General features: G+C 45.1%; 1 pseudogene; it reads left to right on the top strand.

Moving 5' to 3' along the window:
• Positions 1-2,122: 2,122 nt before the first annotated feature.
• LOC148213723 (uncharacterized) lies at positions 2,123-16,501 on the top strand (annotated as a pseudogene).
• The last annotated feature ends 2,840 nt before the right edge of the window (positions 16,502-19,341 follow it).

Raw genomic sequence — 19,341 nt, 5'->3', positions numbered from 1 at the left:
CCATAGATGATGCCAAGCAGATGCTAGGCACTGTAAACTTTGACAACATTTATCTAGGCATCCCCGCCTTTCTCCACTCTTCATGCCTGTTCCCTAGGCTTCTAAGTACATGACTTCTACTATGTGAAAGAACAACTCTTCTCTAACATGTTTGTAGTAGGTAGAGGAGTCTATCTTATGGTGCCATTACTAGATCATATCATTTCTGATAAGATTAGGAAGTTCTCTGTGGTGTTCCCAAATTCAGAATGCCCTCTCCCAAGAAGCAAGCAATATTCTACTCATAATTCAACACTTTGAAACTTTCTTCTTTCAGTTAATATTCATTTATTTTATTTCTTCATTTAAAGAATGTGTAAGACACCCATCTCAACCTAGTGTTTCTGGAAGTCTTACCATACAAAGACATTAAACAACACAAAATAAATTAAAAACAATACAGTGTAACTGAGGCTCCTAAAAAGAACTCTTGCATAATATATTGTAATACATAGATATTAAGCTCAACTAACATCCTGGCCCCTCTGCCAGGTGAAAAAATCAAGTCATCAAGCCATTCTGGAAGGCTAACGAAGTTGGTATAGAGGAACACAGAGATAACCTTTGAAGAAAGTATGCAGCATCTGTTACAAAAACATTCATGATATGGTCTACCTTGAAGGGCTGACAGTTGGGGTCATCCAAAGCTCAGGATGAAGCTGTTCCATAAGGCAGGCAGCAGGGTTTATAGTGCTAAATCTACACACACACACGTTTATTACAGCCCTAAGGCCAGATACAATCAAAGTATACAATAACAACCATCTTACATTTATATATATCTATAAAACAAAACAATTAATATTATTTAATCTAGTAATTAAAATAACAGTGCTAAAATATATCAAGGTAGGCTACTATGTTGTGGAATTTTAACTCTAAATAATGGTGGAGCATATTGTACAGATGGTAGCACAGAGCCGGGCAACTTGGGAGGATATTTCCGGGTCTTTGTCCGAAAGGAGTAGCATTAGATAGAAGTCACACTCCCTGCCAGGAAACCTCTTCAGTATCAGGTATATATATATATCTGTCTAGAATCCTTATATAGGGAGCAATATAGTAGCATATGGCTTAGTGTTTCTATTGAGCCATCTCCACATGGGCATAATCGAAGGTGCATAGGAATGTCCTTAAAGCATCCAGAAAGGACTGCTGAGGGCAATGAGTCCATTCTAGCTAGGGTGAAAGCTTTGTGAAATTTCAGAATCGTAATAGATGTTAAATAAGAAGCTGGAATTAACCCTTGCGGTAGAAACTGACAAATACTGGGGTGCAGTACCTTACTTAAATTTGTTTGTAAATCTATATCCCAGATATGTTGTTTAAGGGCATTTCTAGCATTATCAAATCCTAATAAGCACAAAGTTTGCATAGAGAAGCCCAGCAATTGAATTCTATCTAAGGTGTGTTTTTGCCACGATGATTTGAAATGATCCCTAAATACTAATGGGGCTAAACCTATAGGAGACAGTAATAACTTTAGCCAGAAGGTAAGAAGAAAAAACCATGCTCTGGCATCCAATGAAACTATACCTAATTCTACCCTTAAGATGGCATTTTTAACACTTTTTGGTACCATCAAAATGGCTCTCATAAACTTATTTTGAATAGTTTCAATTTTATTGAGCTTTGCAAAGGAGCAAATCTCAGAGCCATAGAGGAGCTGAGGTATTACTTTAGCTTGAAATACCTTTACCTGAATTACCTGCAGGTAGTGCTAAATCTACAGAAGGTATGTCTCCTGGTCCAGTTAGATGATTCTTTCACTGAAGCATATCCACCCTGACAGATCTACGTAGAAACTATTGGAGACAGGTGGTCCTGCAAATAATGTGGCTCTGTGCCATGCAGGGCTTTATAAGTAACACCTAATACTTTGAATTGTACCTGGAAGCCTACTGAAAGACAGTGCAGCTTGCAAAACATGGTCTTACAAGGGCACACCGTGGTGCGTCCTAAAGTACATATGCCACTGCAATCTGAACCAGTTGCACCTTCCGAATGCTCTTTAATCCCCATGTAGAACACATTGTAATAGTCCAACAGGGAGGTGACTAAGGAAGAACCTTCTGATCCAGAAATGGATGCAATTGGTACAACAGATGGATTTCGGTAAAGGTGTTCCTGACTACAACTACTACTTGTTCCTCAAACAGGAATTGTGAATCCAAGAGGACCCCCAAACTGGCACTAACTCTGGGGGAGTGCTACCCCATCCAGAGTAAAAAATGGCATCTCCAGATCTGGAGGGCCCCAAAACCCATATCCACTTAGTCTTGTTAGGATTGAGTCAAAGCCTGTGAAAACATGTCTCCCACTCCCAAACCCCTAAGCCAATTCAGAAGTATATCATGATTGATGATATCAAGGGCTGCTGAAAGATAAGAAGGGCCAAAATGGATCTATCACCCCCATCCCAAGTCTGCCGAAGATCACTGACAAGTGCAATCAATGTTGTCTCAATGTTATAACCTGGCCTTCATGCTGACTGAAAGGCACTTTGAGCTGCAAGCCTATTGATTTATTGATTGATTGACTGATGATGTGCCATCAAGTTGTTTTCGACTCCTAGCAATCACATAGATAGATTTTCTCCATGACAATCTATCCCTAACCTGTTCTTTAAATCTCCACAGTGCACTCATCACCACTATAACTGAGTCCATCCACCTTGCTGCTGGTCATCCTCTTCCTCTCTTTCCTTCCACCTTTTCCAGCATTATAGCCTTTTCCAGAGAGCTGGGCCTTCACATAATGTGTCTGAAGTGGAATAATTTAAGTGTGGTCATTTGTCTCTCAAGTGAGAACTCTGGATTGATTTGTTTGATGATACATTTGTTTGGTTTCTTGGCTGTCCACAGAATTCTCAGGAATGTTCTCCAACACTGAAGTTCAAATGTGTCAATATTCTTCCTAACCTGCTTCTTTAAAGTCCAACTTGCACTTCCATAGAGTGTCACAGGGAATACCATGGCTTGTACGATTCTGTTCTTTGTGTGAGATTTGCCCCGTTCGACAGAGAAACTCTCGTGACACGTGTGGTTCACAAAGAAGGTTTACTCATGCGTAACGTAGTAGTCACAAGCAAAGCCAGGACTGGCTTGGTACAATTGCATCACTTGTTATATTCCCCCCTTCCCGCGCTTTTTCCCGCCTCGTGATTGCGTTGCGGCTGTGGGCTATTAGGCCCCCCAATGTCCCCCCTGATCGTTCATGATGGCAGGGTCGGTCAGAGTCCATTGTCCTTGATTGCCAGTCCCCCTCCGGCTGGGTTGGCCCCTCCCTGCTACGTGCAGACCCGCGGGTTCTGTGCTGCGTTGCGATCTTGTTTCGCTGCCCTGCGGCCCCGTTCCTTGCTTGCTCGCGCCGTTATCAGTTCATAATTAAAAGCTTCCGCTGCGGTTTTCCTGTTTAGCTGGCCGCAGGTGGCTCGTTAATTAGCGGCGCTTTCGGTTCCTCTTTTCCCCGCTAGCTACCGCCGGTGGATTCCGCGTGGTCTGGTTGCGAGCTTCCCTGCAACCCCGTGCTTCCCTGAAGCCTCGTGCTGACCGAACCTGACATGCCGCCCCCCTGACGACAACTCCCCCTCGGTCCTATTTCGGCTTCCCGGGGTATTTACTGTAAAAGTCCCGCACTAGGTCCGGCGCCCTTATGTGGGTTTTACTCACCCATTCGCTGTGGGACTTGGGGAAATGTTTCCATTGCACTAGGAGCTGGGTCTGCCCCTTGTGCCTCCGGGCGTCCAGTATCCGGTTGATTTCGAAATGCTGCTCCCCCGACCATGATGGGTGGTGGTACTCCCTCCGCCTTGTGCCAGGCGTTCCCCGGCTGGTGCAACTTTAGCAGGCTGCAATGGAACACCGGGTGGATCTTCCCGAGGCTTTTCGGGAGCGTCAGCCTGACGGTCACCGGATTGATGATCTCCGAAATGGGGAACGGCCCCACAAACCTCGGGCTGAGTTTTTTCGATGCCTGGTGCGTCTTTAGGTTTTTGGTTGACAGATACACCTGGTCCCCCACTTTCCACTTTTCCTCGGGGAGCCTCTTGCGGTCCGCGTGCTTCTTGTAGTCGGCTTTGGCTCTTTGCAATGCCGCGTGCGCCGCTCGCCGGGTCTCGTCGATTTGGGCGAACCAGGCGTCCAGGGAGTTGATCTGGGATTCCGGCTGAGGCAGCTCCGGCATGGGGACGAAATCTCTCCCGGTGGCTACTTTGAACGGAGAGAACCCGGTGCTCTTGTGGACGGCGTTGTTGTATGCCACCTCCGCGAATGGTAGTAGCTCCGCCCAATCGTCCTGTTGGTGCCCCACGTAGCAGCGCAGGTACTGTTCGAGCCCCCGTTCAGGCGTTCCGTGGCTCCGTCCGTCTGCGGGTGCGCCGCGGAGGATAGGGCTTGTTTCGTCCCCACCCGCTTCAGGAACTCCCGCCAGAACCGCGCGATGAAGTTGCCGCCCCGATCGCTGACGATACGTCGAGGTGCGCCGTGGAGTCGGTAGACATGTTGCACGAACAGTTTCGCCAGCCCCTCGGCCGTGGGGACTCGCCGGCACGCTACAAAGTGCGCTTGTTTGGAGAATAAGTCCGTGACCACCCAAATGGCGGTCTTCCCCTTACTCTCCGGGAGCTCCACTATGAAGTCCATGGCGACCTCTTGCCAAGGGCCGTCGGGTTCCGCTACCGGCTGGAGTAGGCCTCTAGGTTTGCCTTTGGCTCCTTTCGCTGTTGCGCACACCGGGCAACCCCCCGAGTACGCCTCCACGTCCTTCCGGAGCGTGGGCCACCAAAACTGCCGCCGGATTAAGTGGAGTGTCTTTACGAAGCCGTAATGCCCCGCGCTCCGGCTGTCGTGGGCTCTCTCCATGACCTCCCGTCGGCAACCCTCGGGCACGTACAGCTTTCCTTCGTGCCACCACAACCCCTCTTGGCCGGTTAGCGCCTCTCGGTTCTGCTTGAGCCAACCGTCCCGCTCCGCTGCCTCCGCGAACCCTTGCCTTACTTCAGACGCCGCGTCCCGTCGCTCCCCCTTGGTCTGGCTTCGGGTCACCGCCTTTGCAGCCAGCCTGCTGGCGGGGATGACGGAGTCCACGATCTCCTCCCGTAGGCTGGCGTGTTGGGGCATGCGAGACAGTCCATCCGCTAAGAAGTTGCGCTTCCCGGGGATGTGTTTCAGTGTGAACCTGAACCTCCCGAAGTATTGGGACCACCGTGCCTGTTTGGGGGATAGCTTACGCGGGGTCTTCAGGGCCTCGAGGTTCTTATGGTCCGTCCACACCTCGAACGGTTCAGTTGCCCCCTCCAGTAGATGCCTCCACGTGGCCAGCGCCCACTTGACCGCGTACGCCTCTTTCTCCCACACCATCCACCTCCTCTCCGTCTCGGTGAATTTGCGGGAGGCGTAGGCGCACGGGTGGATGGCCCCTCCGGGCTGGGTTGGAGCAGGACTGCTCCCGTTGCCACGTCTGATGCATCCACTTGGATTATAAACCGCCGGTCTGGGTCGGGATGGCGCAGGATCGGCTCCGCGGTGAACCGCTGTTTTAGTTCCTCAAACGCCCCCTGGCATTCTGCAGTCCACGCGAGTGCCATGCTGGGCTTGGGGGTTTCCCAGTGCCCTTGGTTTTTAGCAGGTCGGTTAGGGGAAGGGCGATTTGGGCGAAGTTCGGGATGAACTGACGATAGAAGTTCGCAAACCCTAGGAAGCTTTGGAGTTGCCTCCGGGTTCGCGGCGCTTCCCAGCCCAGGACATCCCTTACTTTCGCCGGGTCCATCTCAATTCCCCGGCTGGATATTCGGTAGCCGAGGTAGTCTAGTTGCTCTCGATGGAACTCGCATTTCGAGAGCTTTGCGTACAGCTGTGCCTTCAGCAGTCTCTGGAGCACCGTGCGCACCAGGCTCACGTGCTCCGCCAGGGTCTCGGTGTAGATGAGGATGTCGTCCAGGTAGACCAGGACGCCCCGGTAGAGTAGGTCGTGCAGCACCTCATTAATTAGCTGCATAAATACCCCGGGGCCCCTTTTAATCCGAACGGCATCACGGAAAACTGGTAGCTTCCGAGCGGGGTGTTGAACGCCGTCTTCCACTCATCTTTTGCGCGGATCCTAACTCTGAAGTAGGCTTCGCGCAAGTCCAGTTTTGTGAACACCCTCCCCTTCGACAGATGCGACATCAAGTCCTTCATCAGGGGGAGGGTATTTGTACTCCGTGCTGATTGCGTTCAGCCCCCGGTAGTCTACGCACATACGGAGCGAGCCGTCCTTCTTCTCCCGGAATAACACCGGGGCCGCTAATGGTGACTTCGCGGGTTGGATGAATCCCCGTGCTAGGTTCTTGTCTATGAACTCGCGCAGGGCTCCCATCTCCCTCCTCGACAGGGAGTACATTTTTGGCTTAGGCAGGGTCGCTCCTGGCTCTAGCTCGATGGCGCAATCACTGGGCCGGTGTGGTGGGAGCTGGTCAGACTCCTTCTCCCCGAACGCTGCCGCCAGGTCTCGATACTGCCTCGGGATTCCGCCGCCCGTCGGGGTTCCCCGGGTCCGGCCCCTCGCTTTGCGGTCGCCTCGCCAGTCGCCGCTGCCTCCCTCGCCTCGGGATCGTGGCGGGTCTCCGGGGTCCCGGCGCTGCTGCTGCTGCTGTTGCTGTTGCCGCCCGGGTCTCGGGCCCCATCTGCTCTCGCCCCGTCTCCCGGTGTCCCGGACCCTCCGCTTGTCCGCCGGTGGTTGCGGCTGCCTCCGTCTCCACGGCTCGGTCCCCTCTGCTCTCGCCCCTCGCCGGTCTGTCGACCCCGAACCGCACTGCCTCCGCCGTCCAGTCGACTCGTGGGTTCCGCCGCCGCAGCCACGCCAAGCCGAGTACCACCGCGTAGTCGGCCACCGGGACCACCACGAACCTCAGTTCTTCCCGGTGACTCCCGATCGTCATCTGGACCGGCTCGGTGTAATACTGAGCTGGCCCCCCTGCCAGCGTGCCATCTAACTGGCTGAATGAAATGGGCTCCCGGAGGCGCCTCAGCTGTAGCCCGAGCCCCGAGACCACCGCTGGGTGCATCAAGCAGTGGGTGCAGCCCGAGTCCAGTAGCGCCCGTAGCTGCGCCTCCCTCCGGATCTCACCCCCGGACGTGTATCCTCACCCGGAACGGTGGGCAGTCCTCGTCTCCTATTGGGTCCGCGCGCCTCGACTCCCCTGCTCGCACTGGGACGCCGTTCAGTGCGAGCGCGCCTCGTTTCCCGCCGGCTCCGAGTCCTCTCCGGAGGATGCTGTCTCCGGGGTCGACCACCCCCCGCGTCCTTTCTCGGTCACCGCCGCCACTGCCCCCTTCCGCGGTCGGTCACCGGTCCTTTTCCCGTTCGCACGCGGGGTTTTGACTTCGGGCCGTGGTGGGGCGCCTTCCCGCTCCGTCGGGCACTGCGCCGCTCGGTGGCCTCTGCCTCCGCATCGGAAGCACAGATTCGGGGCTCTGGTCGCCTCTCGCCTCCCGGTGGACTGCCGTCGACCGCTCCGTCTCTCCTCGGGGGTCCTCTCCCTCGGCCGGTCCCTCGTCTGGTCCTGTCGTCTTGTGCTCTGTTGAATCTGCCGCCACGCCGATTCCGCCGTTCCGGCCAGCCAGATCCAATCCTTCACTGTGGCCGGGTCGTCCCGCCCCAGTGCCCGTTCCAGGATCTCTGGGTTGAGTCCCCTCTTAAAATACTTCACCTTCAGGGACTCCGGCCAGTCCGCGAGCTTCTCGGCCAACCTCCGGAACTCCAGGGCATATTCCGATACCGATTTGCCCCGCTGCCTGAATTGTAGGATGTCGTCCTCCGCCCGCTTGGCGCTCAATGTGTCCTCGAATCTGTCCCGGAGCGCCTGCATGAAGTCCGGGAAACTCCGTAGTTCCGCCGCGTTGGCATCGTACAGCCCGATCACCCAGCTGGCGGCTTGGCCATCTAGCAGCTCGGCCACGTAGGATACCCTGTCCTCGTCTCTAGCGAATAGGTGACCACCCCTCTGCATGAACCCCCTGACGTGCGTCAGAAAGTGCGGCAGCTGTTCGGGGTCCCCTGAGAACTTCCCAGTGATACCTCGAAGTCTCAGGGCGTCTGCCGCCCGTTGGTCCTCCGACCGGGGCGCCGTGGGTGGTGCCGGCGGGGGTGTCGGACCGCCCCCTGTCGCTCGCCTCCTCGTTCACCGCCGGTGGCCCCACTCTCTGTAGTAGGGTCTGGAGCATCGCCTCCACGGCGTCTAGGCGTCGCTCGACTCTCTCCTCTAGTCGGGCGAATTTCTCGCTCCACTCACGGTTCCGGAACCCCGAACCCCGGGTCATCGTAACGCCCGAATCGTCTGGTCCTTGGTTCACGCCCATCGACCACCGCTCGGATGGAGTGCGCCCGGCCCTGGCCGCTGCCCCGTCGCTCCCGGGCGGCTCCGACCGCCCTTCCGCGAGCCTGGATCCCTCGCGCTCCAGCTGACCCACGGATTCCTCGTCACTGGTCATGCCTGTATTGAGAAAGAAAACGCTCCTCGGTGGTACCGGGTAGCGCTGACGGTGAGTCCTGGCTTTATGTGAGATTTGCCCCGTTCGACAGAGAAACTCTCGTGACACGTGTGGTTCACAAAGAAGGTTTACTCATGCGTAACGTAGTAGTCACAAGCAAAGCCAGGACTGGCTTGGTACAATTGCATCACTTGTTATATTCCCCCTTCCCGCGCTTTTTCCCGCCTCGTGATCGCGTTGCGGCTGTGGGCTATTAGGCCCCCAATGTCCCCCCTGATCGTTCATGATGGCAGGGTCGGTCAGAGTCCATTGTCCTTGATTGCCAGTCCCCCTCCGGCTGGGTTGGCCCCTCCCTGCTACGTGCAGACCCGCGGGTTCTGTGCTGCGTTGCGATCTTGTTTCGCTGCCCTGCGGCCCCGTTCCTTGCTTGCTCGCGCCGTTATCAGTTCATAATTAAAAGCTTCCGCTGCGGTTTTCCTGTTTAGCTGGCCGCAGGTGGCTCGTTAATTAGTGGCGCTTTCGGTTCCTCTTTTCCCCGCTAGCTACCGCCGGTGGATTCCGCGTGGTCTGGTTGCGAGCTTCCCTGCAACCCCGTGCTTCCCTGAAGCCTCGTGCTGACCGAACCTGACACTTTGTAGGTATAGATACATCTCAGCATTTGAATATCTTTTCCAAGGCCTTCATGGCTGCTCTACCAAGTGCTAGTCTGTAGTGTATTGCTTGTTTCTTTACTGTTGATGGTTGATCCTAAAAGGCAGAAGCTATCTACTACTTTGATATCTTCAAGACCATTACCTTCTCAATAATCTTCACTAAAAGTTGCTTTAAAAAGAGGAGGTTGGAAATTGGACAAAAATTATACAGTGCTGTTGGATCCAGCATCCCTTCCCTCAAAGAAACACTCACCATTGCTTGGATCCTACTACATATCATCTCCTGGGAGGCTTGAACCAAACAGGAAGGACATGGATCTAAACCACAGGTGGCATAACTCAGAGCCCCAACATGCCCCTATCCATTTCCTCAAGAGCAACAGGATCAAAATCTTCCCAGATAACCAAGCAGGACCATCAACTTCATAAGAACCTGCACAGACAGATCCAACTTTTAGTGAATCTGAGTGACTATCTGACAGATGCTTAGAATAGTCTTTACAGAATCTCTCTGGCCCCTCTTCCCCAGGAGGCACCAGATTGTCGTAAACAAGGCCATTGGCCAGTTATCTGCAGATGTGACAAGAGTGGAAAAATAAGAATGCTCTGCTCCTCTTATTGCCACAAGGTAATTCTTAATAAAGGCTTGATAGGATTTGCTCAGTGATGTATTAGACATGTCTTGTTTCATTTTATTTCTTGGAATTCCTCTGAAAATCATAAGGCCCTCTGGGATCCATGGAGACAGAGAGTTCATACAGGCGCAATCCAATCCAAGGTTGCTGTCGTCCACTCATTCCTAATGGTGACTAAGGCATTGGTTGAGCCATGTGACCAAGTTTCAGGAACAACCCCAAAGCTCACATGACAGCCACAGGATGCAGGTTGGTTTTCTTGCAGAGCCACTGGCCTGTTCCTGGCCCTGCTGCTGCACAGTCCCATTGTCTGTGTGCCCAGGGCCTCTGGCATACCATTGCTTCCGTCGCTCATCCAAGGAGATCAGTCTGGAGTAGATACCTTGCCATTGTCCTCACCATTGCTGCCTGTGCAGAGTACCATTGAAAAGTGTTAAGTATTACAGAGTTAAAAAGAGGAATAAAAACAAAAACAAAAGGAAAGGGAAAAGAAAAAAGAATAGAAATTTGGAAAATGTGTGTGATATAAAAATTAAAAAAACATGTATAATATGTGGTTTGCACTTTTTGTTACCAGAGATGAATCCTTATGAGGCTTTCTATCAAATGATGATTATGTGCTACATAGTAATATATTTTTATTTACTCTTATTTTTTAATAACTGTTTTATCTATGACACTCTTCCCAAGATCTAGACAGTTCATTCTGGCTAAATTGGACACTTGCCTAAATTTAAAATATGCCACTGCATTTGTGGAAAGCAGGACAACAGCATATAGCTAGGTAACTTCTGATACCAGAAGAGCTCCTTCTGGTAAGTGCTCCTCTGATGGAAACTAGCCTGTGGTCCCTTAGCCTCGCTGAAGGAGAGGAAATGAAAGGAGTAGAATTGCAGACAGAAATATGATAGTCTCTAGGGTGTGACTGGATAAGCTAATGCTGTCTTCACAAGTCTGACAGCATAAGAAGGCCACAGAAAATAATGAAATAAAATCATTTGCCCTAAATCTTTTGCAGATTCTAAAAAGAAGAAGGAGGCAGTAATTCTGGGGGGAAAGGACTAGTGCAAAAACAACAAAAGTCCATGTTCTAATTGTGCTGACCTGTCTTAAGTAGTATAGATTATTTTAGACAAAAAAAGCTCAACTGTATTAGCCAAATATCAATCATTCTGATTCCTCCCCAGGGTTCTAAACAGTCTATCAAAGATCTCACATAATTGCCATCCATTTTGCTTTTACATTGTACATAATCTGAGTCATGTATTTTTTATCTAGGACAAAATGTTTACCACATTAATGGATTAACTTGCCATAAATAAGAGATGCTAGACAATGATTCTTTACTTCTATGGGAACTTCCGCTTTTAAAGTTTTATACATCTTATATCCAACAATCACTGGTAGGCAAATTCAAATGTATCTGGAATAAAAACCTCTCTCTTTTTAGGTTAAAGCCAGCTTTGTTTTATTAGGAAATCCTTTTTGGCAGTTATTCAAGTATGTCTTGCTACAAAAACCTGTTTGCTATAATCATACAACTAACAGAATAAGCAGTTATAATTTAACGTTACTTTTGTTCTGTCTTTTCTGTAACCCATTTCTATGCTTATCACTATATGTTGCAATTCAAGCAGAAACTACTCTAAAGTACTTGAGAATCTGTATCATTCTACCGCACTGAAGTGTGGATGATTTTATTTGACAATGTATTTTCATGACTCAAAATTACATTTTCCTTTTTTTCAACAGAATGGGTGAATTTCTGAGATTTTAAAAATTGACTTTTCCAAATATACAAATGCTTTTTGCTTTGTAAAGGTCTAATATCATTATGTTGCAATCATGTTGCAATGCATGATCCTTACTCAAAAATCACATTCTAGAACGAAAAGCCAAAGAACATTTTTTAAAAGGTGGTAGAGTGGGGATGTGACAAAGTAATAGAATATTCATGGAAGAAGTTTTACTTCAGTCAGTATTGTTTCAGCCCCAGTTTCTATAACAGTGTTTCTCAACCTTGGCAACTTTAAGATATGTGGACTTCAAGTCCCAGAATTCCCCAGCAAGGCTGGCTGGGGAATTCTGGAACTTGAAGTCCACATATCTTAAAGTTGCCAAGGTTGAGAAACACTGCTTTACAATAAGGAAAACTCTCAATAATATAACCCCTTATGCCTCTGGTTAAAAACCAAAAATAAATAGTATATTCAAAATAAATGTAATTATTGTCCTTTAAAGTCAAATATTAAAAGTGGGTTTATTTAAATAGAAACTTAAGTTTACCTAATAACTTCTGACTTTTCCCCTCTATCTCCATCATAAAGCTATGTCATACCTGGATAATCATACCAGCTTATTAATACACCTTTGAACATCTAGGGCAGTCATTTTATGTCACAAATTAATGAAGTAACCCTCACCTTACTGAGGAAAATACTCCTAGCGTATCAATTCCTTGTCATCCAGAGAAAAGTATTATGGATTATTTTCAGCAATGGCAGCCATAGATATAGGCAGTACAAAACATATTTCTTGAACTCTTTACTATACTAGGAGCAACATTCTAAGACAAAATGCTACAAATAAGGAGATTTTGGGAATCACTCTCGTGATGTTCATTGTAAAATATATATCAAAGGCATATCCGTATGACAAGGAAAGGGCAGATGATGGGTCTGGAGTACAGTTGGGCCATGGTTTTCTTTAGCTTTGGCAATCCATAAATCATTCATCTGAGATAAAGAGGAAGCAAGAAAGCCTTGTGTTTAATTTCTTTTCTGTGAGAGGCCTAGTTATCCATGCTATAACTTTTCCATGGCAGTTTACTTAATCCTAAACCTTCTGATTATGTTGAAGTCCTGGGTGTATGGTCAGGCTCTCATTTCCTGCAGATGTCCCAAGTGTACACCGCCCTATGTTCCATTGGTTAGAGGTGCCTTCCCACTCCTGGGAAAGTCTAATGCCCTAGTGCAATTCTGCCACCATTAATTTTTTTTAAAAATTCTCAGATATTAAATGGTGAAATCCTATGCATGTCTTAGTAAGTCCAACTAGTAAAACCAAAACAAAACCCAAAGTAATGACAAAGCAAATTAGATTTAGGATGATTTTATTTTTTAAAAAATGTCAATCTCAAGAGACATATTGACTGAAATCTCTTCCTGTCTCTGGTCTTAAACATTTCTGTCTGTTCCCTAATCACTTATTTCAAAAGAACATACTTAGTTCTGTTTTTATTTCCATGAGTATGATAACCAGTTTGAAAGCTTCCTAAAAAGTTAATGATTTTTGAAACAAAAGGAACATACATATTTTTACTTCTCCAAACCTGAATGTTATAGGCATTAAGTTCCTCAACACAAAACTGACTTACAATGTCAATAGCCCATATCCTGACACTAAATTAAAGCCTATGTTTAGTTTGTCTTTGTTACACTGAAACTGTCAAATCCAGAGAAATAATTCTAGTAAGACCTCCATAACAATTTATGAAGGATTTTCTATTTGCAAACTAAATCTTTCACTGAGAGAAAACCAGAAAATGATGTTGCTTTTCAATATTTGTAGGGAAATTTAATCATAATTGATTCCGTGCTGGCCAAATATTATTTCATTAGTGACTTATTAGTAAGTGGTCGCTTAGCCAAATCAAGGCATTCCTTCATAACTGTTAAATTACTAAAGGACATGTTTTCATGATATATTACTCTTGGTGACTGCCTGGACTAGTCCCTCCAGTTTTCTTGGCAAGGTTTTTCAGAAGTGGTTTCCATAGGCTGAGAGAGAATGACTGGCCCAAGGTCACTCAGCTGTCTTTGTACTGAAGGTGGAACTAGAATTCACAATCCTGGTTTCTAGCCTGGTACCTTAACCACTACGCCAAACTGCCTCTCAGGCCAGGTTCTACTGTCCATCAAGCCATACCCAGGTAAAACATGTTTTTTTTTCTTTTAGGGTTGAGTCAAGAAAGTTTAAAATAAAACTGATATTAGGTTGGCCTATAAGACTGTGTTCACTCATAATGCTAAGCCAAGGCAATGGTTTGTTAAACATAGTTCCTTTAAAAATCTGCAGTGGGATAGGTCTATACATAAAAACTACAAAACATGGATTAAAAAACATCATGGTTGGGCTTGAAAATCATGCTAAGAAAAAAAATCAAACCACATTATTTGTTTAATGTATGATCCCAGTTTAACTGTTGTATGTCATTTTGTATTACTTCAGATGAATAGCATCATTAATTTTATAATTGTCATTGGATCTTCAGGGAAAGTTATATTATATGTACAAAATAACAGTTACCAGTATATTGGGTATGAACCTCCCTCATTTTCATATTCAGTCCCTCAAGCAATGGACTGGATTTATTTGTGCATTAACTTCCATTGGAGCTAGTTTAAATTAACATTAGTATCACATTTAGTATCACCCCCTCAAAATATAGATTTACTAAGACATTGAATTGCTGTAGCCATTTCTCCTAAAAAAAAAAGAGTGATGTCAACTGAGAGAAATGTGATCATAATATCCATTTTCACAATATGGAAACATGAAATTCTTCTGACTGCAAGAACATCTTTTATTTATAGATTCTGGATCAATAGAAACATCATCAATAGAACACTTTTCACATATCTTTGAATTGTGTAAGAGTGAACACATGGAATAAAATCAGAATTCCACATGCTACCCCTTCATATTTAATTAAGGAGTCTACACAATACAGGGTATGCAAAGAAAGTCTGTGAAACAAAGATATTATCTGTTTGCACTAGATTGGGAATGTTGAACAATATTAGAGTTCCAAAGTATTAACATTCACCTTATTTTATTTCATGATAATGTGAGGATTTCTCAATTGCCATTTACTTGTTAGGCAACATTTTCAGTCTCATTACTGTTCTGATATAAGTGATTGGAACTAAGCAAAGGCAGCTCTCATGATACCATTATTTCACAAAAGACTGCAGTGGTGCGTGTCTGAATGGAAGGTTCTTTATCTTTTCACTTCATTAAAGTTTGCTGGCAAATGCTGACTATCATAAATTTCAAACAATTTTAATTGGAGACAAGGTGACGTAGCACTCTCTTATGCAAGCATTTACCTTGTAGATTTATCTTAATGGAAAACAACATATTGCTCTAGTTTGATTACAGAAATATGTCAAACAAATTCCTACCTATTCTCAAAATCCACTCCAATTCCAATATCCTGAAGTAATCTGGAATATTCTGAGATATTCCAATATTTGGAATATTCTGGAGCCTTACTTTTCATATTCTAACATCTCAAAATTCAGTCTTGTTGCAAAATATAACCATAAAATTAAACAATTGAAAATACAAATTCAAATACAAATTTGAAAAATTTAATTTGGACAATTTTTGTCCAGTCTCCCACCTTCCCTTTTTAGGGAAAGTGGTTGAGAAAGTGGTGGTGTTGCAGCTCCAGAGGATCCTGGAGGAAACGGATTATCTGGACCCTTTTCAGTCAGGTTTCAGGCCCAGATATGGGACAGAAACAGCATTGGTCACACTTATGGATGGTCTCTAACAGGAGCGGGATGGGGGTAGTATATCCATCCTTGCTCTTCTTGACTTTCAGCGGCTTTTGATACCATCAACTATGGTATCCCTTTGGGTCAACTTGGGGGGTTGGGAGTGGGTGGCACAGTTTTGCGCTGGTTTATCTCCTTTCTCCGAGGACGGTCCCAATCGGTGTTGATAAGGAGCAAGAGATCCAGCCCGCAGCCCCTCCTTTGTGGGGTGCCACAGAGTTTGGTACACTCCCTGCTCCTTTTTAACATCTACGTGAAACCACTGGGTGAGATCATCCACCACCATGGGATGAGGTATCATCAATATACAGATGATACCCAATTATACATCTCCATCCCAGGTGATCTGAGTGATTCTGTGACCACCCTTTCATGGTGCCTAGAGGCTGTGGGGGTCTGGATGGAGTGCAACAGGTTTCAGCTGATCCCTGGTAAGATGAAGTGGCTGTAGATTGGAAGTGGCTATCCCTCTATATCCGGGGCTGTACTATCTTTGGTTCTGGACAGAGTTGCACTACCCCAGACAGACCTGGTGCATAATCTGGGGGTCCTTCTGGACTCACGACTCCTGCTCAAAGAGCAGGTGGCAGTCGTGACCAGGACGGCCTTTGCTTGACTTCATGTTATGTGCCAGTTACGCCCCTTCCTAGATCAGGAGGCCCTCCACTCAGTCACTCACGCCCTGGTCATTTCTCGTTTAGACTATTGCAATTTGCTCTACATGGGGCTACCCTTGAAAAGTATCCGGAAGTTACAGCTGGTTCAAAATGTGGCTGCGCAGGCAATTTTGGGTGCCCCAAGGATGGCACATGTAACACCTTTGCTGCAGGAGCTGCATTGGGTGCCAGTTTGCTTCTGGGTCCAATTCAAGGTGTTGGTTATCACCTTTAAAGCCCTACATGGCATGGGTCCAGGTTACCCGAGGGACCGTCTCATCCCCCATCACATTGACCCATCCCACCTGGTCAGGCAGAGAGGGTATGTTCCAGATCCCATTGGTGAGAGAATGTCGATTGGCAGGGCCGAGGAGAGCATTCTCTGCTGTTGCTCCCGCCCTATGGAGTATTCTCCCTCCAGAGGTAAGGCGGGCCCCCATCCTTCTGGCTTTCCAGAAAGAATTGAAGACCTGGCTCTGCTGACTTGCGTGGGTCAAGAAGAGACATAATCCTGGGGGTGGCTGGCACCTTGAGGATGCTCCCCAAGCCTAATAATTTCATCATTAATCTTGGAAGTTGTTTATTATTATTATTTGTAGGATTATAGTTTTATTGTATTTTAATTAATATTTACTTTTTTACTGTAAATCGCCCAGAGTTGCTTCTAGGGAGATGGGTGATGACAAATGTGAAAAATAAATAAATAAATAAATAAATAAATAAATAAATTTGATGTAATGCTGTCGACACTGCAGATGCTTCCCCCATTAAAATTCCTGAACCTACCTTTCCAAAATAGCCCCAAGCTTTGCCCACTCCACTTTTGAAACGTGGACCTTGACATGCCACTCAAAGCCTGATGTGGCTCTTGAGATGATGGAAGTTGCACATTCTAGGTCTAGTTTAACATTGATGATTTTTATAGTGGTGAATCTCTGAACATTTCAACCAATGCAGCTTTCACTTGGTTGGTCTATTCTTGAATAGTTAATTCAAAGGCAGAAATCAAAGATTTTCCTATACCAACTAACAGATTATAACTTGAATCTAAATTTGTTCAGTATTTACCTGGTGTGCTTGTGAGGGTAGGTGGGTGGTGTATCCATTCACCCCTGATTCATTTTGCTTTTTAAAATTTGTTCTGCCTTCTACATTTTTCCAACATTGTCCTTTGGGTTGCACTTTGTGTTTTATCATGCGTTCCCATAATTTCTTTTTGTTTAGAAATCATAATGACAACATGATGGGCTTTTTTTGCTATGGTTTAGATCCTTTAAGAGCCAAAACTTTTGCGGTGTGGAAAAACACTGAAATAGTTGTCCTGGAATGTTAATGGTTTCAAGTGTGCAGCAGTATAAGTAACTGCAATGAAGTACCTTACTAAAAAATGAAAAAAGAAGAGTGAAATCCACTTTAACAATGTGCCATTTGGCTTTTGCTGCTGTTTGCAAATTCCCTCTCCACTGTTATTTTATTCTTGCAGCATTTGCTGAATGTGCACCACCCTCTTCATCTTTCTTCCTAGAGTCACAGTGCTGTACACAAATTACTGTTTCTGTTTAGAGTTTTCCCTGAGCTTTCACCATTCATTGGGTAATATTTATTTCCTGCTTTAGCAAACCAGATCACGGTGATGATGTCAGCTCTCCAGATTGAACAGATCAAATGTTGCATATAAGAAACAGGAACTTATTAGATAAATAGATTAATATAACATCCCTTTCAAATTAAGCCTATAGAAATTTGTAAATACATAAATGATGACTAAGGACTAGATGAATGTAAGCAACAGAAAGAAGAATCCTTAGAAGTCTTAAAAATTAATTGTTTCCATAACACTGTAACTCCTTCCATAACACTTCAACTCCTTGAAGGCTTGAAATGTAATTCCCTCTATGTCCTTGGTACAGAATGTTAACTGAATCATATGTTAACTGAATCATATGAAATGAAAATATTGAGAATGAGGAGAAAGACCTAATAAATTATTAGCCTTTCAACTAAGACAGAAAAACAAAACATAGTAATCAAGGATGTTCTGATTTAACAAACCGACATTTTTTATTTTTATACTATTTTATCCTGCTGAATCAACAATAGCTGAAGAAGAAATTAATTCTTATTTTTAGCTATATTACTTCTAATACAGTTGCTTATAAAGTTGCTTATAAAGCTATACTTTCCAGAAATAAAGATAATATTAAATCTATGAATACAGGAAAACTTCCCAGTCTTGATGGTTATCTGGTTGAATAGTACAAGACATATATTATTTTTTTGTCTCTATAACACTGGATGTTTATAATAATTTTTTTCAATAAAGTTGTTCCATCTTTCTTCAAAGAGCCTTACATAACTGTGAAGGCTGGTCAGAATTCTGCTAACTGGGCAAGTTGTCAGCTGATTTCTTTGTTTAATGTTCATGCCAAATTTTTGATATGTAGATTATAGATATTACTTCTAATTGACCATTTTGTGCTATATGGTTTTATAGAAAGGCAAAAAACCTGGGATAATATTAGCTTATTAGCTGATATTTTAGATATGAATCACTCAATGCAGAAAAAGCTATTGATATGGTATAATGGGAGGTTTTGGAGCCCATTGTGCCCAAATATGGATTTCCTTTTCTTTTTATTAATTCGATTAAAATGTGGTTTTTGTATACTTCATGAAGAATTATAACAAATGGAATTATCTCTTGACCTATCAAGATGTTCTATGGGATGCATCAAGGATATATTTTATCTATTTTTATATTAAGATTGATACTAGAACCATTGGCCTCTCCTATCAGGTATGCTCATTTTGAGCATAAAAGCAGCTGGAACTGAAGGTAATTTATTATTATATGCTGATAATTTATTAATAAATATCATTATACAATTGGTTGATATAGTACATCCATTTGGTAAATTATCAGAGTATTCAATTCACTGATGTTTCATCTCTTTTCTATAAGTTCTAATGTATCTATAAAAATGTGTAACAAATGGGATTTTATTTGGGGTTTGAAATCTTATGCATCTCAGAATAATTAACCAGGGATACTTTTTTCATTTGTAGATGTAAATATATCAGTTTATCTGCTTTATGTTGTTATAAATGGTTAAAATCCCACTGAGCTTATGGGGAAAGATAAATGTTATAAAAATGAATAATATTTAAAGATTTATACACTGTAGTTGCAGATATTCCTGTGTTAATATCTTGAAGTGAGTTTAAGCAGGTTGTTAAATTATTAATAAAGTATTTATGGGAAAGGCAACCCTCTTGATTTTTTAAATCCAAATTACAGCTATAATGACTGAGGTTTTAACTTT

The sequence above is a fragment of the Python bivittatus genome, unplaced genomic scaffold, assembly GCF_059951505.1.
Source record: "Python bivittatus isolate LINGU-HERP-01145 unplaced genomic scaffold, Pbiv_v1 ctg000840_np1212, whole genome shotgun sequence".
Classification (NCBI taxonomy): Eukaryota; Metazoa; Chordata; class Lepidosauria; order Squamata; family Pythonidae; genus Python; species Python bivittatus.
The sequence above is the reverse complement of the archived record's forward strand: the minus strand, read 5'-3'. Positions and strand labels throughout refer to the sequence as shown.